Here is a 21,101-nt window from a genome sequence, read left to right as displayed (position 1 = left end):
TGTGCCTGCTCTGGGGAATTCACCTTCCCACCCCTAACATATATCTCTCACTCCTGGGAATCTCTGGCAGAGCACAGTATGCAGGGGAAGTATCACTCATTCATAAAATCTAGCAGACATTTTAAAGGGGCCCTTATAAGTCTGGGAACCTTAGGCTTTGTTAATATGGCAAGAAATCATACCGCCCAACTGGCCCGCTTTCTGTAGGACAGTCCCGGTTTTGGTAGCGCATCCCGCTGTCCCAGATAGTACCATGAATGTCTCGCATTTCCGTAATGCGGAACTATCCCTGACAGCGGGATGCGCTGGCTGCAGTCAGGCGGTCCTCTTCTTCAGCGTCTCTTCTCTATATGCGGCTCCTTGTTCGGCGGAGCCAGGCCCTTTTATAAGGTTGCGCCCGTGCGTATTGACGTCACACGCACACATACACAGGCGCAACCTTATAAAAGGGCCTGGCTCCGCCGAACAAGGAGCCGCATATAGAGAAGAGACGCTGCAGAAGAAGAAGCAGCAGCAGCATGTATGGAGGCTCTGTGTATTGGGGGGTACTGTGTATGGGGGCTACTGTGTATGGGGGGGCACCTGTGTATGGGGGGGCACCTGTGTATGGAGGGCTACTGTGTATGGGGGGGCTACTGTGTATGGTGGTACTGTGTATGGGGGGCAAAGCTGATACATAGTTATAACTCACTTATAACTGACTGCCTTCTCTCTATATTTGTATTTTATATGTAGGAGTTGCTATATTGTTTTCCTTAGGTAGTACAGTATGAGGGTATAGCACATTTGCGTCTGATCCCGCCATTTCATCCATATAAAAGGAGTATTCTTTTAAAAGGGGGTGTGGTAATTGGGGCGTGGCCACAAAAGTGGGCGTGGTCAATAAAATTTGCCGATGCGCACACCAAATCTTTTTGTCCCTCTTTTCATTTTTCAAATGTTGGGAGGTATGCCATACACAGTGCCCCCAATAGAGACAGCCCCCCATACACAGTGCCCCCAATAGAGACAGCCCCCCATACACAGTGCCCCCAATAGAGACAGCCCCCAATAGAGACAGCCCCCCATACACAGTGCCCCCAATAGAGACAGTCCCCCCATACACAGTGCCCCCAATAGAGACAGTCCCGCCCCATACACAGCGCTCCCTTCTTCTTCGTCCCCAGCGGCTCCTCAATGTATGCGGCTCCTTCTCCGGCGGTCCCTGGCCCTTTTATAAGGTTGCGCCCGTGCGTACACACAGGCACAACCTTATAAAAAGGCCAGGGACCGCCGGAGAAGGAGCCGCATACAAAGCGGGACAGTTGGGGGGTATGCAATCTAAACCCGCTTTGCGTCACAGTGAAATTCTGACTCTCTTCGGCCACCGTACAAATCCTACCGGCACGGGCCTGCTGGGAATTGTAGTTTCTTGGCGCTCCCAGTGTTTCCCTGTCATGGCTGCTTCCAGTTAGGTACTGTGTTTTTCCTCCTTCTCAAACACGCTTAGTCTTATTAATATCAGTAAAAGTGATTGTGAGATTGCTGCGTAGATGTAGATTTAAATTAGTTGCCCATTAAGATTTGTATTTGCTTTGTTAGTTTGTAGCGTCAGTGTGGGACTGTGTGAGTTTAGGTGGAGCCTGACTGAGCCCCTTTATAAAGATGCTTATCGCCTATTAATGTATTAATAATTGACCTGCACGCGTCAGTTCATTCTGTGTGTTTATAAAAATGTTTATTTGCTTCTGTACACTGAGCCGGCCGCACTGTGTGTATGGGGCTGACTTATCGTGTGTGTATGGGGCTGACTTATCGTGTGTGTATGGGGCTGACTTATCGTGTGTGTATGGGGCTGACTTATCGTGTGTGTATGGGGCTGACTTATCGTGTGTGTATGGGGCTGTGTTTGCTCTCCAGTCATCTGATCTAACCCAGCGTGCATCACGTGAGCTGCCTGGAGTTTATAGTGTGCCTGTGTAGGTGCAGCTTCCCTCCCTGCTGTCAGCGCTCGTACTCACAGAACCCAAATACAGGTGAACAAAGTACGAGTGCCTGTGGGGGGGGAGTGCTTAGCATGTAGTGAAAGTGAAGCCTTAAGTTTACATACCCTCGTTTTAGCTTTCCCCTCATATAATGCTTTTCTTGGATCCTACATTTTTTTGGATCTTACAACATATTTTTCTGGTCTCCTAAAATCATAAAAGGTGGGGGGGAGCAAATGTAACATTGTCACAGAGAAAACTAAAGGTAAAAGTCAGTGCAAAATTGTAGAATTAGATTTTCTATGTAAATAAGAAGTGGCCCCCCCATTAACAATTATATTTATTTTCTACCACCACACATCATTGTTGGACTTCCTATTGTTCTGTGTTGGCTTATAAACAGATAAAGGTTGATGCGTCATAGTGACAATTGGGCCAAGAGGACGTATAGAAAAATCCATATTATGTTATTCCTCTTTACCCTAATTTCTGGTTGATTAGCTATTAAAGGGGCATATAACCCCCCCCCCCTTGTTCAGCAAAAAATCAATGAACTTGTGCCCAACATATTTTTGTCTACTGTTTAATCACAATAACAATTTGTCATTTCTTTAGCTAAACGGAGAAATTGAAGATACTCCATGTTTGGTTCTTGCAAGGTACATATTTAGATTTAATACACAGATAATCCCCTTGGATAATGGACTAACAAAAATCACAACAAGTTGTATACTGGTGTTTGGGCACTGGCTGCTTTGTCTCCTACGCCAGTTCACACCCTGTGCACTAGGACGTGCTTTTAGGGATACAAAATGCATGTATCCCTGAAAGCACCTCCTAGTGATTATAATCACTTACCTGATACACTGGGCTGGTGCTTAGAGGCCGCCCTTATTCCCTGCCCCCCTCCACCCCTTTCAGGATCATGCATGCGGAGCACTGGGGACAGAACGCGCTTAAGTTTTCTGCGCGTCCTGTTACCAGTGATCCGTATGCAGGCAAAATTAGGCACGGCAGGGTGGCATGCTGCCCCTAAATTTGTGCCGCCCTAGACCCGAGCCTTTGTGGCTTTTCCACAAATCCGGGCCTGACAATAAATACATGTAGAAGACAGATTTTGTCCATTGTAAAGCAATGCAGCTGACAACTATAAAATTAACTATTTAGAACTTATAATTTTAAATCATACTTGATATCATAATTGACATATACATATCAGTTAATATTGCCCATTTACCTTAAACATGCCATTTGTGATGTTGTGTGTGTCACTCACTGATCACCTGACAGGAAATAATGCAGCTCTAACTGTATCAGGAAAAAGTGTGGAAGTAAAAGACACAGCCATGTCCATTCATTGGCTGATAAAACCTAGCATATGATTTTTAGTATTTGAAATTGCATTTTTCCTATATGGCATTATGCAGTTGTACTTACTACTAGGAAAGTGTATTTTCTTGAGAAGGCTTTATATGAATCTGCAGATACTTGCACTGGTTCAGGGTTATATTTTTCCATTAGGTGTGATAGTTGTATTGTGTAGAGCATCTTTGGTTTTGTGTTGTACCCATGCTGTACAGTAGCTTTACTTGCTGTCTTGTGCTTCATATTGCTTCAGAACTGTAACATTTATGCATTACTGTAGTGGTAGGCAGTTCTTCTAACTTGTGAGAGAGACACAGCAGCTGACTTCCTTCATGCTCCCACTTCCCTTTTTTCTGACAAAATTCAATTCTGCAATTCAAGGACTACACCCTGCATTCATAATCATCTGTTTGCATCATCAATCAGTTTGTGCCCTAGTTACTATCATTTTTTTTAATAAATAAAAGGGGCAATAAATGTGCATTTTCTACAGTTATTGATAACATTATTATTCAAAACGTTGTAAACCGTATAAGTAAATTGGATCTCTACACTGTGTAGTCTGTAAGTGTTATTCTTGCAGAGGTGCACTTCTCAGGCAGATTCCCCTTAAACTGCTCTGTATATCCTTGAATAGAATTCTTGAAGTTTTCTTCCACACTGAGAAGCATTTGACTACTCTTCACTGTGCTGATTGCCTAATTTTTCCAATTCTTTGCCTGCAGGATGAGTCAGGCAAATCAGAGCTCCGATGTTTTTTACCTGATGTTTTTGAATTTTCAATGTGGTTTCGAAAATGAGTGTTCTTCCGGATTCAGTAATTGCAAGTGATTATAATTACTGATTATACTGATTATGAGTGATTTGTTTTTAAAATTATGATATCTTTAAGGTATTTCACACTTCAGCATTTAGTTGAATTTTTATTCTTGGGGTTGAATTCGCATCGAAGCTGTACATTGCAGGGATTTAATTTTTAAATGCCGCATGCTAGAAACTAATCTGATGCTTTAGAAAAGATACCCTTTAAAATATGCACTCCTTGTTATTCAGGTATATTGTCATGCTTGTGATATTCTAATGATTATTTTGCATTGTTAAAGGGTAATTCTTTAATATACTCCTTTTGAAAATGCATCTTACAAAGGTAACCTAACTGTATATCAGCAATAGATCCACAGGATGAAAATTAGCTACGTGATTACAGTGTAGTAAAGGGGCAAAGGCATATGGACCCTGATTGGCTGAGAGAAGGGGATCTGCTCCCTTCTGCCTCTCAATATAGCTGTATTGACAATCACAGCTTCCATCTGCATGCAGCTACATGGAGTGGAAGCGGAGATCAGCCTTAAAAAATGAAAGCAGGCATTTTCAAGCTACAAGCAAGCAGAAATTGTGATTGAATAGTACAGGACAGCTATATAGAGAGGCAGAATGGAGCGGATTCACTTCTCTCAGCCTGCAGAAAAAATGCAGACTGAGAGAGCGGAGTTAACATTCACTGTGTCTTTGCCCTTAAAGGACAAGGAAAAGCTAAGTCACTTGGGGGTGCCAAAATGTTAGGCACCCCCAAGTGACTTTAATCTCTTACCTTGTACCCTGGGCTGATGCCCCTGTTAAGAGAGAACAGCACCAGCCCAGGGTACCTGCGAGCGCTTCCTTCTTCCACATTGGCGTGCTGTGCATGCGCATTAGAGTGAAAAGCCAAACTTTAACAAGAAAGTCGGCTTTTTACACTAATGCGCATGCACTGGCCCAGGGATTTCGCGGAAAGAAGGAAGCACTCGCTACAGGTACCCCGGGCTGGTGCAGTTTTCAATGGCGCCCGATCAAAATCTTTTAACCCGCCCGATCGGCGAGTCGCCCGATATCTGCAGCCTTCTGCGATATCGGTCGCCTCGCCGAGTTGCCATACACGCACCAAATATCGTACGAAACGAGGTTTCGTATGATATTATCGGTGCATGTATGGCCAGCTTTAGAGTTATGAAACTGCAGATAAATTGGACTGATCAATGTTTTCCATTAGTGCTTTTCTTACAGGGGAAATGTGCCCTTTTTATAAGTAGAATAGATTTTCCCACTGTCTAGTCTAAACGTTCAGTAATACATAATGATGCCGGCTCTTTCTGGAAAAAGGGAATTATTTATCTGCATATTAGTATGTATTAAAATTAATGTATTTAGCTTAAAGGAGAACGAAAGGCAAAGTCACTTGGGGGTGCCAAAATGTTAGGTACCCCCAAGTGACTTTAATCGCTTACCTTGTACCCCAGGCTGGTGCCCCTGTTAGGAGAAAACAGCACCAGCCCGGGGTACCTGGAGCAGAGCGCTTCCTTCTTCCGGCTTCCGTTTGCTGAAATGCTGGCGGCCGGGCATGCGCAGTAGAGTGAAAAGCCGACTTTAATGTTTAAGTTCGGCTTCTTACTCTACTGCGCATGCGCGCGCAAGCGAATAAGAAGGAGGAAGCGCCGGCAGCTACCCCGGGCTGGTGCTGTTCTCTCCTCACAGGGGCACCAGCCCGGGGTAAAAGGTAGGTGGTCAAAGTCACTTGGGGGTGCCTAACATTTTGACTTTGACTTTCTTTTTCCTTTAAAGTTTATTCATATGGGATTGCAGTTTAATGCACTTTACAAAGTTTGAGAAGGGCTAGATAACTACAATAGAAGGACAATTCACACAAATACATTAACAAGAAGCATAATTGATAATACAGAGTCGTTACTATTTTGTTAATTTGCTTTATGGTGTTTTCATTTTTGCTTACTTATAAACATGCTATATAAAAGCAGCTCCCTACTACCCCACTGACCCACTAAGTCCAGATATCTAGACCAGTGATCCCCAACCAGTGGCTCGCGGGCAACATGTTGCTCACCAACTCCTTGGATGTTGCTCTCAGTGCCCCCAAACTAGGTAGTTATGTAAAATACAGAATGAACAATGCAGTGACATTAAATGTCAGACCTATGTAAACATAAAAAGAAAAATCAAATCTAACACCACAGAAATGTTTATGGGTAACACATCTGATGTGGCTACAATTTATGTATCAATGTTCTGGGGACTTTACTGATTTTTTTTTTTATAAAGGTATGGGATCCGTTATCCGGAAACCCATTATCCAGAAAGTTCTGAATTACGGGAAGTCCATCTCCCATAGACTCCATTATAAGCAAACAATTCTACTTTTTAAAAATGACTTCCTTTTTCTCTGTAATAATAAAACAGTTCCTTGTACTGGATCCCAACTAAAATATAATTATTTTTATTGGAAGCAAAACAATCCTGTTGGGTTTGTATAATGTTTAAATAATCTTTTAGTAGACTTAAGGTATGGAGATCCAAATTACGGAAAGATCCCTTATCCCTTACGGAAAACCCCAGGTCCCGAGCATTCTGGATAATGGGTCCCATACCTGTATTGGCATCTGATAAAGAGTGCATATTATCTTTGGAATATACTGCTGGCTGTAGTGTGCTGTGACGGATGGTCTATGAAAAACAATTCCCTATAGAATTGTTAGCATTTTTTGATTAAGGTGATTAAAGCTAGATCCCCTGGGCACTGGCCAACAGATTGTAGAATGAGACACCATGTGGCACAGAATGCTTGATACGATCAAGGATGCTTATCTACATAAAGAAGAGGGCTATACTGCTTATTATTGATGCATTTTGTGGGTTATGCATCAGACTTTCCATGTGACTGTAGTACCAGCTATGCTTAGATCTCTGTTTATTTCACGACCTGTTGTAAGAAAGAAAACAATTTACTGTAATTCCTGCATTCTGAACATTTCTAAATTACATATAAAAAATACCTTATTTTACATTAATATCAATAAAGGCGCCCGATCATAATCTTTTAACTGGCTCGCCGACTTGCCATACACGCACCGAATATCGTACGAAACGAGGTTTCGTACGATATTATCGGTGCGTGTATGGCCAGCTTTAGAGATTCTAAATCTTTTAACATATCTTTCTTAGCCATAAAAACAGTATTTGGACCTGTTTGTGGTCCCTACCTAGAGATTAAAGAAGCCTCTGCTGTTTTTTCAAATACAGTGTACTAGTGTACTTGAAATTAAGAAGACCAATCATCTTTCTGCATTCAATTTATGTGGTCTAGAATTGCTTACTAGAACTCATATAAAAGTAAAAATGTTAGTTTCATATATCCACATATACAATCAAAGAATAATTTACCTTTGTAAAGATACAAATGCAAAAGCTGTATTTATAGCATTCTCTTGTGATTAAAGGAACAGTAACACCAAAAAATGAAAGTGTATAAAAGTAATTATAATATAATGTACTGTTGCCCTGCATTGCTACTACTGGTGTGTTTGCCTCAGAAAGACAAAGCAGATAACTAGTAGATAAGCCCCATATAATGGGGGTTTATCTGTTATCTGCTAAGTAACCTGTGCCTTTTCTCCTTTGAATGGCTTCCCCCATGGCTACACAGCAGCTTACTTATATAAACTATAGTAGTCTTTCTGAGGCAAACACACCAGTAGTAGCAATGCAGGGTAACAGTACATAATATTGTAATTACTTTTATACACTTTCATTTTTTGGTGTTACTGTTCCTTTAAATGAACTAAAAGCAAGTGTCTGCTATCTTGTCTCCAAGCCACTTTTGAAGATAATCTATTTAAGCTGATAAACTTAAAGGGCAGGTTACCCTCTTTTCAACATTAGTTCAAGGAATAGGGTTGGGTTAAATGTACATTTTGCCTAATATTTTAAATGTGAAATGTATGTTTTTTGTAATTCCTTGCACTAAATAGGAACAAATCTTAAATTAAAGGTAAAGTCATATTCTACTTTGTGTTTGTGATGGGGTTTGTTTACACAGAGGCTTCTTGGTGCACTTCTGATTTGTGCTCCTACAAATGAAAGTATAATGTGACTTCCTCTTCCTAATAAAGCTTCTGATTTAAAGAGGTTTTTTTTTAATGTACAATGTAGAACAATTATTCAGTTCATCTGAATAATTTTCTTTTTCAGCCTTGCTAATATATTTTGTCTGTAATTTAAACATCCTTCAGTTAGAGAGGAATGTATATTTTGTCTTTTTCTAATCTTAAAGTTTGTCTTAAAGTACTTTGGGCTATGGAGCATGCAACATGTGTAAGAAGTTATGCCAACTGAGAAAGGCCACCAGTGTCAGCCGATTGTAGCCTGAAAACTTGCCCTATGGTGTTTTCACGTATCCGTGGGTTGGCAGGTGCCTGTTGAGACACTTTCAGATGGTTGCAATATAACTCTTTGGGATGGTGATTTTGGGTTTATTGTGATGTGCTGATAAATGGCTGTTAACAGAAAGAAGGGAGAGAGGGAAAGGAGCACAAAACTATATGTGCACACCACAGTATGTTGTGCTAGCCCAAAAATTTGTCTTTCCAAAGACACACAGCATAGACATTGTACTGGAGACCAAAACGCTCACTCTGCTCAGCTCTGCCAGATTAAAATAAAATGATAGGTGTTTAGTTTGGCTAACAATTTTAGCTCATAGTCAGTAGAAAACATTTTTTTGTGAAGTTGCTTGTTTCTTATTGCTAGATCCAAAATTGAAATGAAATTCTCTCTTTTCAGTTTTGTATTTTGCTTGATTTAGCAGCATTCCTTATACAATATACATGATGCAGACACATTTCTGTATTCTTTGTTGATTCACTGTTATTGATGAGAGTAAATTACATAGTATTCATATTTTATTATCTATTGATTTCAAAAACCTTTATTCTTTAATAAAATGGCTGTAATGATATTGTCTTCAAAACATCATTTTTTCCAGACTCTCTCTAAATACTGCTCATATTCCATCAGCTGTTGCAGATTCAGTACATTGGCAGCATGGAGTGGATATATGGCTGCATTGCGGTCTACTGTAGATTTAGATTCCATGGATTAAATTTGTAACATAATGGAGGATTTGCATTATATGATTAAAACTTTCCAGTGTGTAAAAACTCATTTCTAATGGTATTGTAATGTGCTTTTAGCAGAGTGAAACTTTTACAGTGCTGTGGTGAACTGGGTATTTCATATCAAAATGAATGGGCCAAGCCTAGGGAATCTGTGCTCTGGAATAGTAGTGGAACGTTTTCAGTCTGACACTTTTGCTACCTCTAATGGCCAGTCAAAGTATTTTAGTGCTCAATCTACTTTAGTGCCAGCAACCAAATTTTTATTTCCTTCATATTTCACTTTATCAGTGGTTACATTTTCTCATTTCTCTTTCTTGATATCAACAAAAACATTTTTAAGGCAGTTTGAGATTTGTGTTTGTTTACCAAATTTTCTTCTGTCTTCTCTCCAAAGCATTTTGGGAGCAGAGAGGTCCCAAGATAACTTAAAACCAGTAAAAAAAAAAAAAAAAAACAGCCCCACATACACACATCTCCCATGTTTTGGCCCAAATCAGGCTGAGCGAATCATTTAGCCCACTGATCAGATCATAAGATGGACCTATGTAAACCCTGCCCAGTACAGTATATATCTGGCTGATTTTATGCCAGAAATTGTACTATCAAGCCCCATTCACTGGCCAATAAACTACTAACTCAGTAGAATGGCCACCTTTATTTTATGTATCTAGCAGGTCAGAGACATACCAAATTTTACATTTAATACATATGACACATGTTGCATGAACAATCTACTACCTTGTGTTAAAATGTTGTCTTATATGTGCCTTAAACCACCTGTAATATAACATAAATCCTATACTTTTAGCAGTACAGGTTAGGTATCCGTTATCCATCGCCATGTTTTATGGCTACAAAAAAAATCATCTGATTGTTTTGCTATGAGAGCAGATTTATGCTAAGTTAACTTATTAATAGAGTACAGAAAAAGAACAAATCAGTCAGAAATGAAGAATTGTTTGTTTAAATAGGACACTATGGCAAATGGTTTCGCTGTATTTCAGAAAAACTTCATTTACAACTTTTAAAGTAGATGACCTTAAGTTTTTCTATTGTCTGATGAATTTTGAAATATCGGTAAAACACAAGCACGCCAAGGAAATGTTGTAAATAAACATTAAATTAGCTGGGCTAAATTCTTATCAAGCACACCGTCTCTGGTTAGTTATGTTATATTATATAGTACAATACATGTGCTTGAATTTATAGTTTACAACAATGCCTGTAGTTGGACAAGAGTAAACAGTGTTCTTTAATTTAAATACATGTATGGGATCCCTTATCTGGGAGGCTATCTACCATAGTCCCAATTTTTAAAAATGTTTTGTTTCTGTAATAATTACCTTGTACTTTATTGTAATTAGACAGCATGAGGCAAATCAATCCTAATGGGTTTATTTAAAGGAAAATTAACACTAACATTTTTTAAGTAAAAAAGCTATTCTACCCTGCACCAATAACTGCCCTATCCTGCAAACCACTTAGTATTTTAAATGCTTTAATAGAAAATACCTGCTAAAACTTGGCTTCCTGTCAATTGAACTACGGCGATATGGCAAAGGAAGGAGCAGCAACCAGTATGCGACGATCGATTGATTGAGCCTAGCCTTCTTTCTGTATAGGAAGGAGTCATGCGATCCTCGCATTGTGGATGCAGCTCCTTCCTTTGCCGTCTCGCCGTAGTTCAATTGACAGGAAGCCAAGTTGTAGCAGGTATTTTTTATTAAAGCATTTAAAATACTAAATGGTTTGCAGGATAGGGCAGTAATTTGTGCAGGGTAGAATGCGTTTTTTTCGTAAGGATTGTTATTTTGCGTTTTTTTCGTCGCAACTTTTTCGTAAATTGTCGCAACTTTTTCGTAGCCGTTACGACTTGCACGAATTGTCGCGACTTTTTCGTAGCCGTCGCGAAAATATCGGAAAGGTTTGCCCGCCGTTTACGAAAAAGTTGCGGCAATTCGTGGAAGTCGTAACGGCTACGAAAAAGTCGCGACGCCGACGAAAAAAATCGCAAAAAAACACGAAAAAGTCGCAAAATGTTCGTTTCCAATCCGATTTTTTCCCATTCGGGATTCGGATTCGTGGATTAGTAAATCAGCCCCTATGTGTTACATTTCCTTTAATGTTTAAATGATTTTTTAGAAGACTACAGGTATGTATGGAGACACAAATAATGGAAAGATCACCCCAGGTCCCAAGCATTCTGGATAACATATCCTATACCTGTACCAGTTGCTCAATTTTTTCGCAATCACTTTGGTTCTTATATTTGACTAAGAAAAATGGATCATTTAAGATTAAAAAACCGGGAAACCCTTATTAACTGGAGTACAAAAATGTCAAGCACCCCCCAAGTAAATTGAATCAACACTTTATTCTAATGCTCATTGTGAGTCTAAGTGAAGGGCATCTGGGAAAGGTATATACAATAGTCGCCTGACCCTACTGTAGAAACTTTCCTGGGCTTGCATATTTTATTATGAAAAGAAGCACCAGCATAGAAAAAAAATGTAGCTATTCAGTTTATTGGCAGGTGTCTAACATATTGGCAGCTGACAGTAAGTACAAGGTTTGATGTCCTTTTTAAGATTCCTTTGGCAGATATTTATATGAGAGCAAAGTATAAACAATTACCTGAAACATAACTTTTGAGAATAGTCCAGCAAGCCCTTATACGAGCATATTCTAGTAAATCTCGAGGGATATTTGGGGAATTTATATGGCAATTTTCTGTAAGGTCATGGAATTAAACATGTGGAGTTATCCAAGATGGGTTTTAGAAATAGGTCCTCTTCTGTTTAAAAAGTTCATAAAATGAACTAAGTAAAAACTAAGTAAGCTTTATCAGAAAGGTCTATGTAAATACAGCCATAAGCACTCACAGAAAAGCAGCACACATCTTTTAATTTCCTCTATCAAAAAAAAAAAACCCACAGGATTTCTTGTCTTCTTTAGTGTATACATGTACTTTGGTATCTGACATCTTCTCTCAGAAAAATCCTTCATTCCCGGGGCGAGCACAGCTCTCTCCTCTCTCCCTTCTCCTGCTCCCCCCTCCCATAAGAATTCTCTCCCCCTCCCATCAGAATGTGTGATCTATGCTACCAACTGCTAGAGCTGCAGCAGGAAGCTACTGAGACCAAACTAAAATGCCAGCTGCTATCTTAAACAAATGAAGGGAGATTCTAGGGCTGTTTACTCAGGTATGGTAAAGCTTTCTCCTTTAATTTCATTATCGGTAATCATTTGGTTAAGTTTTTGTTTTTAGATATGCAGAGTATTTGTGAATATATCTCAAATATACATTGTTTATACATATAACCCTCCCACTATCAATTACCTAAAGTGGGGTTCCATTGGTTTTGTGGGTATAATTATGTTGGGAATAGAGGATGCCTACATGTGCATTTTTAAAAAAAAAAATGAATAATACACTACATAAAAACATGTGGGAATTACTATTAGTGAGTGACTGTGTGATAACTTTGTTTTGGTAACTGTTGATGTGCCATGATGTTCCTTCAGACATGGGGTTTTGGAGAGAGGGGTGGATTTATACAGGCAAACACATACTTCACTGCCCTCTGATATTTAAAGGGCAGCATAGTATTTAAATATTAATAAGAAAGTTTACAGGTTTTAAAGAAAAAATGTGTTGGCTTGTTCCAATCTCCCTTTAGAACTATTTTGCCAAGAAGTCATAGAGATTTTTTTAACAGTAGCTCTTTCTGAGTACAACTACACTGCACTATTCTCATTTCAGTAAATTAGCTATTCATGTTGATTTAGATTTTAACAAAATGTCTAAATGAAATGAGTCTAAGTATTAATTTGTAACAAAAATCTCCAGTTAGAAAATTCTGTCCAACTCTATTGTTGTTCCTTTGTGCCTAGTTATCAAAGTGTCTGGGAAATGTCATTGCTTGACAACAAGACCTCACAGAATAATGTAGCAATTGGAAAGAGAGTTTTTGACTGAAGAGCATCTTTCTGCTTGATTAATCTAGGCCATAGAAAGCATTATTTGTAATCCAGGCCACATCAGTTTCTCAGCTCAGAGACATTGATGAATAGCCCACTTAGACTGTACTAGTTTCATTTCATTTGCAAAGCGAGGCATCCTGCCCAAAGTTTGGGTGCTCAGCCAAAAAAGCATATAAAGCCTATGTCTAAGCAAGTGTCTGTTTTCTATCTTTCCCTATGGGCATCTGATACTTGTTAAGTAAAACTTACCCACGTGTTTCATGTTAATTTTGTCCTTATCCGGTTTTCGTCTTTCATCTGAATTGGTGCCAGGCTGCACAGATTGTGTGTCAAATTAAATGCAAGAAGCAGGCCGCTGTCTGCTACTGTATACTAAGCTAAAACACTTCTTAAGACTTTTGGTAGCCTTGTCTACAGATGCAAAAAAAAAAAAGACATTGTTATTTTTACAGTTGGGTTAATAATTAGCAGAGAGAAGAGCTTCAGCTAAGTATTCAAAGAGTATTATGCCATGTAAATTGACTTTAATACTGTGCCAGTTATTTGATAAAGCTTCCCCCCCCCCCACCTGTGGCAATAATTTTCAAGTGCTGAAAACATGAAAAGACTCTGTTACATTAAAACTGATAATGATGTGTTTACTGCATCTAGTTTGTACTTAAGGTTCAGCTTTTATCACAATCATAGTCTACCGTGTCCTTATTTATAGTGGAATTCAAGTTCAGCAGAAACATTATCTGTCATGAAACCTGCCTAGTGTGAGGTCCTTTTCCCCCTGTCTGCGCTAGTGGAGATTTGAAGAGTATTTATTTTTACAGCACTTAGGAAGCACACATTATTTTTAGTAAATAAATGAACTCAGATGATCGGAGTTATAAATGAATGCATCTTTCAGTGTTAGCAATTGCTTACTTCTTCACAATTTCCTTTATATTGCAGAATTATTTATTTGCTGGTTTATTTATGTATTTCATTATTTATTTGATTATTTAGTAAATTATTTATCTTATGAATTATTAATATGTTTTGATGATGTGCCTTAAATTATTTATACCTTAATTTTGAGTTTATTGCTTTTAGATGTTGCTTTGCTGCTAACTATTTTTTTTTCCAATTTTCTTTAAATACCAGCATATACACATTTAACCTGCTTGTTCCCAGAGAATGCTATGGTTGCCTTTCAGTAGCAGAATACAAAATATAGCTGTATAAAGCATTGTCTGGAATCCTAAATCTATGGATTTTATGGCTGGTAAACCCACCATCAACCAAATCAAGAATAGCTGAAATGGTGGCAGATAGGTACTGCAGAAATAACTCAAGTTATTGCATTGTTACTGGCATTGTAGTATATTGTAGTATATTTAGGACTTAACTTTGCCAGAAGCTTTACAGCCAGTGCTATAACCCGATGTTTATTTGTACACTCATTACATTTTTCTGATTTTGGGGAGCACTTGCGTGCTGTGGATGGAACTTTTCAGGTGTCACAGGGCTGTTCATGTTGAGCAATGACAGGTAAATGTCATTTACATCCATTATGAAGGTGGATAGACCTTTAATCATTGTTCACCAATGATTAATTGAAAAATGAAACCCGAAGGTTTTTTGTTTTTGGTTTTTTTTGTTGTTGTTTTAATTGTTATGTATTTGTATGTCAGTTGGATACATGCAACAGGTTATTTCTAGAAGGAAGATGCGTCATCAATAAAATATATTCTGTGAACCCAATATTCCTCATGCTCTGGCATCAAACAGTGACAAATATGAGGGATATAAAAAATGTTTGTTTTATAACACATTATTTCATTAATGCTACTTGTAATGGCAGATTTCACTCTATATAATTCATTAGTGTTCTGCCTAAAAGCTTCTAACGGATGTCACCCAGAAACAACCTAGATAGAAGCACATCATTGGTAAATATAACTATAATTTACATTTAGTTCAATACCATTTATTCTAGCTTGTTTCTGTTTCCAGTAGAGGGAAAATATAGTGAGGCGAAATATGTGTCTTCCTTACTTTCCTAGTCTTTCAGCTGATGTCTTTGCATCTACAGTTATCTGCATGCAGCTTATGCATACTTTGTACAAACCATGTAAGTAAATGCAGACATTTTTCCTTCAGTGTGTGCAAGATTAGGTTTTAATTTTCTCTTAAAGCTATATAACGAAGTGCTGGGGTAATGTGTATATTGCATTGAATGGGTGCCAATATATTTGGCGTTATGCACTCCAGTAAGATCGTGTGAGGGTGAAGGAGAACTTCAAACAAGACTTTAAATATGGGGAGACAAGGAGCATTTTCACTGTTTAATGACCTCATCAAAGGGTGAATGCCTTGAAAATGGTTATTTAATATAAGGAGAAAATGGCTCTTTGCGCATGGCCCCAGGCCCCATCGTTTGGGTTTCTGAAGTTTCCTTTGGAGGTATTTTGTAGGAAAAGCTGCCATAAGATAGGTAACTTTAGGTGAAGAAGTATGAAAACATATCCCTTTCAACAAAGTGTTATTTCTTTAAATAAAAGAACTGGTTTGCAAAGAGAGGTTCAATTTGTTGCGCTGTTTTTTACTGTTAAATATTCAACCTAAATTTACTGTGCCTGTAAACATGTTTTTAATAAGGAAAGAACCTTTAAAAATAGTACAGCATGTGTTTCATATTGTTATAATTCCAACATATGTTGTTAAATGAGACAACTGAAGAAACATACTTTGGACTAATTGTAATATTTTAATATTCTAATTATGCAGATATTTCCACACTTGTAAAATATATTACTTTTCTAATTAAGAGCTGCAAATAGTAAAGCGGGGAAAAAAATCTGGCTCTTCAGAATGGCAAACAACTTTTGACAGTCGTTCAGAGCTGTACCAATAACCTAAATACATTGAACTTTCACAGTTTCCTGTACAGTAAAGTACAAATAAGCACATAAAACTAATAATAGTAAATATACTCAAAGCACACTTCTAATCGCCTTTCCAGTTCACTTTAAAAAAAAAAAATTAAATATGCAGAGAAGGGGGCTTCCTGTGTGAAGTCGCTTTTCGCTAACCTCAGTGTTCTTAAGGTGGGAGGTAAAGACCCATTCTCACCACCGTAACATACATTTATATGTGCCCTTGTCACATAATTTTGGAACTTCTTGCTCTGTTACTTTAGGAAAAATCCTGTTTTGTGAATTAAGTGATAAAGATTAAGCAATTAAGAGCAAAAGATTTTGGCTGATATTCTGTGACAAAGGCACTGCTTGGAACAAAATGAAGGGCAAAATGTGCTTGAGGCTTTACACTGTAAAAGACACCTGTATTTTGCATGAAGCTGCTGGCATAGCTACCCTTAAGCAGTGTTTCTAAACTCAATCTGGGACAAAGTCGATGGAATAGGATTTTTCGCAGTATTCAGCTTGATTTTATTTAATGGACCAGTATTAAATGCTAGTATAATATTGCTTTTAAAATTAGCGATCAGATTTATACAATTAATTTTCACCTTTAGTTTGAATAGCTTTCTAAAATATTTTGGAAATTATTTTCTAAAGTTTTTCTACATAATCTATAAAGGAGAAGTAAAGGTTAAAACACCGTGAGTGCCAGTTTCAGGCGCCCCCAGTGAGTCTTTTAGGCTGATGTTCCTGTTGGTGTATTTCACAGATGTTTTTTCATATTTTTCCACATTTTGATCCCGTGGCTCTATATTTCTAATCCTTATTGTACAGTTAAATCAAAACATAAGAATTAAGCTCTGGTATGCTAGACTCCTACTACCAGCTATCCATTGCTAACCAGAGTGATTATTCAACAGTAGGGATGCGCCAAGTCCAGGATTCGGCCAAGATTCAGCTTTTTTCAGCAGAATTTGGATTTGGGCAAATCCATGCCTCTGGCCGAACCGAATCCAAATCCTTAAAATCATGTGACTTTTGTCACATAAACCTGGGAGTTGAACATTTTTTACTGCATATGCAAATTGGGGTTCAGATTCAGTTCAGGATCTTAAAATAGTAGATTCAGTGCATCCCCTTAATCAACAGTGATCAATGGTGTAGATAGATAGTGATTGATAGACAGATAGCACATATTTTCAAACAGCAGATAGCTTACACCACCATAGAAATATTCTGTACCTATTTCAGAGTGTTGTTACTAAACTGTAATATGTTTTAATTTAAAAAGGAATTAGACCTAAATGAAAAAGAAAATGGGTCTTAAACCCAATGCACCATATTGCTCAAAGAACAGTATTAATGATGAGTGTATCTGTATTTGTTAAAATCTTTGAATTTAGTAGGTGTTTTTTTTTAATTAAAATGCTTTTTTTTCAAAATTTTGGAGCAAATTTGTAAAGAAAAAAAAATTGGCAATGGAGAAATGCTGAATTTTGCTACATATCAATGCCTGGCAAAAATTTTCGATCATAACTAAACACTATAGTTAGGCACTTGTTGCAGTAACATTTTTTCTAGGAAGTTTCTATTCTCACTTGGTTAAAAAGATAGTAGATAGAGCCACATAGATAAGCAACTACAAGTTATGTTGACTTGGTGTGCAAGTGGTATGTATGAACTCCAAAGATTTTTAGCTGCTGTATCCTATGATCAGATGCAAATCATACAGGCAAAGCCATAAATCATAACTTATAGTTTGCCCAATACATGTTTCCTGTCCTTTTGCATTTATCTTCTTAGAACATAGACCTTGGTCCTTGGGGCTGATTCCCAGCAGGAAGGGACATGGTAATCGAATATATTTTAAATGTTGTCAGTATCAACTGTCAAAGGACTTCTGTCATTCCCTACAATAATTATTTTTAACTTTTATCTATGTGCCTTCCCTTTCCCGCCTCTCATAAATATACAGCAATTACAGAACTTGGTGCAGCAAATAGGTGTAGGTGTGTGCCCATTAAAATGCCAAAGGTGCCTCTGTGCCCTCATATATATACCAACATTTGGCAACAGGGCTACCATTGCATTTTGCAAATGTTCAGTGTGTAAGCCAGTGGAATCCCAGGATATGTGAAGGTGTGTAAATGTATTACTATATCCTGTCTGCATGCAGAATGAAGTTTGTCTTTCTGCTTTAATCCTCAAAGAATACACCCAATTCAGTAAAATTTATATATATAGTGTGCTAACACAGTTTAATTAGACAATTTATAAAAGAGATCAAAGTTAAAGACAAAAATCTTTACCTAAAACAGGTGTTGACCTGGGTGTATATACCCCACCTCCCTCGCCAAATATTTCAAATGCTAGTACACATGCAGTGAAGATCACATAAATATACACGCACTCACCGATGCCGAAATTTGGTTCGGGTGCTTGGAGCCCCGAACCCGTAGCCCAAGGGAGCAAACTCAAATCTCTGAAGAAAGCGGCTCACAAAGCACCATGGTCAGCCAGAGAATGGATAAAACTCGAACTTTATTTACATTCTTAAAAACCCAGAACGCCTAGGCAATTTTGGACACAGTTCCTCCCACGTCATGTCTAGTTATTAAAGAATGCTCTATATTGAGGGTGCCCAGCCCTTCTTACCTGTGAGCCACATTCAACTGTAAAACTGGGGGAACAATACAAGCATAAAAAATGTCTTGGTGGTGTCAGATAAGGGCTGTGATTGCCTATTTGGTAGCCTCTATATCAGGGATTCCCAACCTTTTATTCCCGTTAGCCACATTCAAATGAAGAAAGTGTTGGGGAGCAATACAAGCATGAAAAATGTTCCTGGGGGTGCAAATAATAGCTATAATTAGCTACCTAATAGCCCCTATGTGGACTGGCAGCCTACAGAAGGCTCTGTTTGGCATTATACTTGGTTTTTGTGCAACCAAAACTTCTCCTTACCAAAAATTCAAAAATAAGCACTTGCTTTGAGGCCACAGGAGCAACATCCAAGGGGTTGGAGAGCAACATGTTGCTCACGAGTTGGGGAACACTGCTCTATATAGACTGGCAATCTTAGGAATGTTCTGTTTGGCATTACACCTGTTTTTACGCAACCAAATCTTAACATTTAAAAATAAGCACCTCATATATTTTTTTCCCCATTTCATGGTCCCATCTCCTTCTGCACTTTTACAAAAAACATAAGTAAGAATGTATAAATATTTGCAACAAAGGGCTAACTGATCCATATAATATATTTATCAGTAACTTGTAATAAAATTGTAGTGTCCATGTTTTGAATAATTCACATTGATTTTATATACTCTAATCTAGTGCCATATTTACAAACGTGTGAAAAATGGTTGCCATGTTGGAATGTCTAGGCCGTTGTGAGAGAACTACAGATGCCAAGGTGATGTTATTTAAATATAAGGGCTTTGGGCTAGTCCACAGCCCACTGAAGAGTGATGAACATAGATGTTGATTGTATAGAATGTATTGATTTGAGGCAGTTCCATAAAGAAGTCCTGTAAGATTTTGTTCTGCTGACGTTGACATCAGGAGTGGCCTCACATCAATTCTTTTCAACATATGGTGATAAATGTAGTGCTGGCAGGAGTTTTTTTTATGTTTACTATTCTGTTGCTAATCTTTTTAATAAATCAGTTGCTCTAGATTTAAAGTCTACAAGCTTCTAATTACTGTATTTATCTGACACCTAACCTTCCTAACTTGCTAATGCCAGTTTATGCTTGTTATGCCTACCTTATCCTTGACCAACCTTGTATTCCAAAGTACATTGACAAAAGTGTTGGATCTTTTTGTTTAAAAAAATATGCTTTCTTCTGAAACCAAAATGGTTAAAATAAGCTCACTGTTCTGATTCTAGGAAAAAAAGTAAAAGTAAGTAAAATAAAAAGGAAAAACTATACATTTGGAAGCAAACTGCATACTTGTAATATCATCAAAGTTTGGATTGTTCTTTCCATATGATTACTGTTTCTTAAAGCTGAAAAATGTGTTCTGCTTCACGACAAACAGATGCTGCTCTAACAATGCAATACATTATGTACCAAAAATGATCTCTGTTTTAATCATAGATGCTGATTTAATGAGATAAGACTCGCTTACATCAAAAATGGATTTTGGATGTGATTTTATTTTCAGTATATTTCCTCTACATAATTAATAGAAATATGGTACAGGCAGCCTGCAAAGTGCATTGTTGTATTATTTGCATTGTGGTGAATTTTAAATGCACTTAGGTTATTTATAACAGCTATCACAGCAGAAGTAACAAGTGTAGCCCTACAAAATGCTGATATTTAAATTATCAAACAAAAATGATGTGCATCTTTTCATTCTTCTCATTTTCATTTTTTATATGTGCAGGCTTACTCTAAGGGCTCTGGCACACGGGGGAGATTAGTCGCCCGCGATTAACTCCCTGTTCGCGGGCGACTAATCTCCCCGAGTTGCCTACCCCTGCCATCCCACCGGCGAACATGTAAGTCGCCGGCGGGATGGCACATGCGGCGGCGCGATTTCGCGCAAATCGCCCCGCCACGTCTGCCATCCCGCCGGCGACTTACATGTTCGCCGGTGGGATGGCAGGGGTAGGCAACTCGGGGAGATTAGTCGCCCGCGAACAGGGAGTTAATCGCGGACGACTAATCTCCCCCGTGTGCCAGAGCCCTAAGAGTAATAATCTTTTCGGTAACCAAAACATTTTATTAGAATGCTGTTTTTATTTGTAAATTTTGTGTTTATTTGTAGGCATTGTGGTGTAGCAAATAAACACTGTGGTTACCATTGTTATTGTCTTGGAAAGCATTAATGGGGAACTGGTAGTGATTTAAAAAATGCCCTAAAAGTTTTGTATGTTTAAATCTGATTTTTTTTTTTTTTTTTACATATAAATGCTATTTAGGGTTGCCACCTCGGCC

The 21,101-nt window shown here is 38.2% G+C and overlaps 1 protein-coding gene across 2 annotated transcripts in view; it reads left to right on the top strand.

Annotated features, from left to right (window-relative positions):
- The first annotated feature begins 1,250 nt into the window (after nucleotides 1–1,250).
- The window catches only part of tbc1d5 (TBC1 domain family member 5), a 286,560-nt gene continuing 266,709 nt past the window's right edge, over nucleotides 1,251–21,101 (top strand). Inside the window, exon 1 of one of the 2 annotated variants that reach the window (XM_031903544.1) lies at nucleotides 1,251–1,454. The gene's annotated coding sequence lies outside the window, so the exon portion shown is untranslated. Of the gene's footprint in view, nucleotides 1,455–1,922; nucleotides 2,016–21,101 lie in introns of those variants that run through there. The other variant, XM_031903545.1, reaches the window with a different exon arrangement.

Source organism: Xenopus tropicalis, chromosome 6 (genome assembly GCF_000004195.4).
Source record: "Xenopus tropicalis strain Nigerian chromosome 6, UCB_Xtro_10.0, whole genome shotgun sequence".
Lineage (NCBI taxonomy): Eukaryota > Metazoa > Chordata > Amphibia > Anura > Pipidae > Xenopus > Xenopus tropicalis.
The sequence above is the reverse complement of the archived record's forward strand: the minus strand, read 5'-3'. Positions and strand labels throughout refer to the sequence as shown.